The 4,787-nt window shown below is 40.1% G+C and overlaps 1 protein-coding gene across 1 annotated transcript in view; it reads right to left on the bottom strand.

The window, feature by feature from the left end:
* Positions 1–4,787, bottom strand: part of Stmn2 (stathmin 2) — a 50,401-nt gene that overhangs the window by 21,661 nt on the left and 23,953 nt on the right. The window lies entirely within an intron of this gene.

Genomic DNA, 4,787 nt, shown 5'->3' with positions numbered 1-4,787 from the left:
CACACACACACACACACACACACACACACACACACACACAGTCTGGGTACCAGCCTCACAGCGAAGCTATAGATCAGACCGGGCTGGTCCCAACTCTTCCCTCCTCTTTACTGCATGCTTTCCTTCCTTTCCTAATATGCTTACCCAGGTAGACCTGGTGAACATCTCACGGTGGCCACCAGGACAAATGTCTCCAGACAACAGGATTGGGAAGAAAGGGCGAGACACTTTCATTTTTGTTGGTCATTTAATTAGTGAGATTAATTAAAGAAAGTTGAAGAAAATGATGAGTATATTATATAGTAACTTGTGACAGGACACAGACACCTAGCAATGTAACAGCTGTGTGTTGGCAGAATTACAGAATCATCTCTGTAACCCAAGGGACAGTGTTTAGACCATGGGAAAAGAGGAAATTCCTAGAAGATGAATTTGGACATTATTGACAGATTTTTTGTTGTTGTTGTTGTTGGTTAGCAGGGTAACAGATCCAACAGATGTTTTATCATGTTTAACACAGACTGTGGGTCGTACGTAGCTGAGGATAGCTATGAACATAGTCCAACACAAAATTGTAAATGTACTTAAAACTGCATGAGAAACTTATTGTAACTAAATTGTGTGTTCCCTAAGCCTGACTTTTGCAGGTGACATGGCATAATGTCAAGAGGTTGACAGGAACGCTACATTAAGGCGTTCCTAAGAGATTTTAATATCTACAGTCAACATACTCAATTACTAATTCTATAAGTGAGGAAACAGTGTCACAGAGGCCAAAGTCACATAGGACTGGTGACAAGAGCAAGGCCTCTGGGTAAGAAAGCAGTAAGACAATCTATTCAAAGCTGCCAACGGTCATCCGGCCATACTTTAAAGTCAGTGGCCACAGGGCTGAGTGTCTGAGAATGTGATCAACCACATGCAAAGAGCAATATTGTCAATTTCATGTAGTTCAGCTTAGCACATGCAGATAGTCTGCTGAAGGAACACCTGCTTATTTCCTAAAACTGAAAAGCACAGTGGTTTTTCTGTGCGGCAGACATTTTTGAGAATGCTTGTTCTGAGAAATTATATTACTTTTTCAACTGTAGAAAGCAGAACCATTTTTCTTTGGCTTGTTTCTTTACTTGACTAGTAACAGGTATAGCGAAGAAAGTTTTCCATGTATGTTCAGTGTGGATCATAATTTCTATCAGAGGACAGTATATTTGATGGCTTAATACATTTAATTCCACAAACAAACTGACAACAAGTAAGAAGGCTTTGCATGTTAGGACTGTTAACTTGTTTTGGTAAGTGACTACAGTAGGACACACAGAACATTTTGTTAAATGATGTACACAGCCAGCTCTCCACATCTTCAGATTCTAAGCCCATGAATCCAACAGACCTCAGATCAAACATATTTGAAATTAAAACGGCTTCTGCAATGACACATACAACCCATGAAATCAATACTAGACCAGTATTATTTAAAATTGTTTTGTACAGTATATAGGTTAAATGCAAATACTATATCCTTTAAAATAAGGGACTTGGACATCTGCAAATATTATATTTCCAGGGGACCATGGAAACAACTTACCTTCACACTAAAGGATGACTGCACACCATACAAGCATTTGATTAAAGTAGATTAAAAGTTTACTAAGAAGTAGAATAAACACACAAGTATAAGTATAACCCATAAAGAGATACAGAGTTAAGGCTATAGAAGAATATAGATTTCTACTGACCACTCTTCATATCTGTCATTAGTGACTTGGCATACACACACACACACATATATCACACACACATATAACACATACACACATAATACACACACATATATCACACACACACACACATATATATATGTATATATATATATAATTTTTGTTAAACTATGCATTCTTTGTACTTTACTCATTGATGAAACAATGTGCAGAATAGTTCTGGAAAGATCATAAAGTGGTGGCTTAATAAACTAGTTGTCTTTGGTCAGTGACTTGAACTCAGTTTCCATTACAAGTACGTGGGATTACCACGTATGGGCAGGTGTTTCTGTGAGGCATTATCGAAGTATGCAAATACAAGAGAACATTGCTGTTTCTCAGACAGAGAGGCAGGGTATGGATAGAAAGTGGACTAAGACAGGTGGAAACAGGAAACGTCACATGGGCACAGACATGATGTAGAGAAGCTGTGAAGGACCTGTGACAGTGAGATGGGTCAATGGGAAGAGCTCTACAGCCAGGATAGTCAAACTTAGGACAATAAAGACACAGGCCAATAAGTTAAGGTTCAAACAAGGCTTCACTCGGTGTGTACTCCATGTGTTTTTTCTGAAATTCCTCTTTAAGTGTGTGTCTTGGATTTAATAGGCAACCAGAAACAATGCACATGGCCTACAAAGATTGAGCTGTGGTAGTCAGCTGTGGTTGCTCATGCCTTTATCTTAGCTCTCAGGAGCCTGATGTAGGAGGATGGCAGTGAGTTTGAGGCCAGCCTGTGACACTTGTTCTCAACCATCTCCCCTTTCTGCTAAAAGTGACTGGGTAGTGTTTAAGAGAACAAAGCAGAGAGGATTTGTTTATTTTTGTTGACATGGGGCTTGCTTCTAAAGAGACATCATGGGACCATTTGTGAGTGGGAGTACACGAGAACTGACATTCTCTCTCCCCTTGCACTTTGAAGGGCGGTCTCTGAGCTCTAGGGTCAGCTTTTTCATAGGTAGACTCTATTGGGCTTTAAGACTTCTGAGTACATCTCCCTGGGTGTTAATTCTGCTCATAGGTGTTTGGTCCAACATTTGGACTTTTGCTCCCTTTCTGCATTATGCTTATGTGAAGAACACTATGAGTATTGTGTCAGAGCATCAAAAGATCATGAGTAAGCAGGCAAACTGAAAGGATTTTAAGCCTGGGAATTGAGTCTTCGGAATCTTCTGAGATAGATTTAAAAATAATTATTTTTAATTATATGTAGATGTACATCCTCTTGTACGTATGTACATGTGAGTGCAGGTGGCTGAGGGAGCCAGATGTATTGGATCCCTTGGAGTTCTAGACAGTTGTGAGCTCTCGGATGTGGGCCCTGAGGAGATCAGTGAGCATCCTTAATCACTAAGCCAACTCTAGCCCCTGTGGAAGACTTAGAAAAGTGTATAGGGTGATAATGTGTCTTGGCCGTAAGTCCTACTTTGCATCCACAGCTCCAGTTTATGCCCATTGGCAAGGGCCCTTTTCAGTGTTAAAAACCTCCCAGATTAGCCTTCATTATCAATTTAGAAGTAGGAAGCCACTAAACACACTGAACAGAGTTATTTTCTAACTCCCTCTCTCTCCCTCCTTTCTCCCCCTCCCTCTTTTTCTTTCTCCTTCCTTCCTTCCTTCCTTCCTTCCTTCCTTCCTTCCTTCCTTCCTTCCTTCCTTCCTTCCTTCCTTCCTTCCTTCTTTGTGTTCTTGTTTTGTGTGGATGCCAGTGTGCACATGTCAAGATGTAGACATGGAGGTCAGAAGACAATCTCGTGTGTTGGTCCTTGTTTGAGACAGGATTTCTTAGTCATTTCCCCACTGGCTATGCCAGGGGAGCTGGTCTGAGTTTATGTGAGACCCCTGTGAATCCTATTGTTCCAAAGGAGAACTGGGATTATAGAAACGTGCTACTGAGGACTATGGGGATTTGCACTCAGGTCCTTGAACTTGCACAACAAACACATTAACCTACTAAGTCATTTCTCTAGGACTGTCCCTGCAAATACTTCTTTATTGCTCTTTTGTGAAGGAGACATCAAGAAACAGATACTGGAAGTTCAGGAGGCGATGTGGTGTGGCATGACTTAGGAAGTGTGTAGTATAAAGGGAACAAAGAGGGCAAACAAAACTTTATGAATGAATTGCTAGAAAATAATTGGGTTTGGGACAAAGGTTTCCAATAACACAGAAGGAAAGGTAAAAGTCTCTCTGAATAGGGTTCTAAAGAGGAGATTTCTTATGGAAAATGTAGCCAAGCTGAGGCTCATAGGGTGGGTTTGATTGAAGAATTAGGTGTGGGTTGATGTACTGGAATACAAATAATTTTATGGTTTTTAAAGTAGCAACAAAGGATTTCCCAGCAAATATGAAGTACCATGAGAAATGTGTTTATTTTCCTTTATTATTACAAGCATTGACAATCATATCTTTTCTTGCGTTTTGGAATCAATGTATGTTGTTAATATTTTTACCATATCCTAAGACCATGTAGAGTTGAATGCATCTTTGCAAGAATGTGGGAGTTAATAAGTGATTTCTCATATTCCTTTACAGTGATGGGTTGGTACACATTATTAACTACTAATGTTTACAAATAGGTGCATTTGTCTAGTGAATTCATTTAAAATTCAACCCACACAGAGTATAATAATTATATAGTAATAGTTTCTTAGCCTAATGATGTATGAACCCTAATTGAACTTTCTTCATTTTTTTCCAAATGGCCACAATAAATTGTGAATAATGGTACTAGTTGCTCTCTGCTGAGCACAAACAATGAACTAAGGAAAGCGTTGGTAGACATGTTCTGCTTACCTATCTCAATAGTGCTGAGAAAGGTCCAAGTTTATAAGGGAAGAAGAGGCTTGGAGACGTGGAATACACTCTGCATTTTCTGATGGTTGCTAAAGTGGGGTACTTAGTTTTCATATAGGTCTGACTCTCCGCCATCCTTTAATGTTGGAGCCACCTTCTTGTGGATTGTTTCCCAGGTCTCTCCCTCGCCCTCTCCCTCTCCCTCTCCCTCTCCCTCGCCCTCTCCCTCTCCCC

This window comes from Mus pahari, chromosome 4 (assembly GCF_900095145.1).
Source record: "Mus pahari chromosome 4, PAHARI_EIJ_v1.1, whole genome shotgun sequence".
NCBI classification, from domain to species: Eukaryota; Metazoa; Chordata; class Mammalia; order Rodentia; family Muridae; genus Mus; species Mus pahari.
Note: the sequence above shows the minus strand (reverse complement) of the source record. Positions and strands in the feature narration are given on the sequence as shown.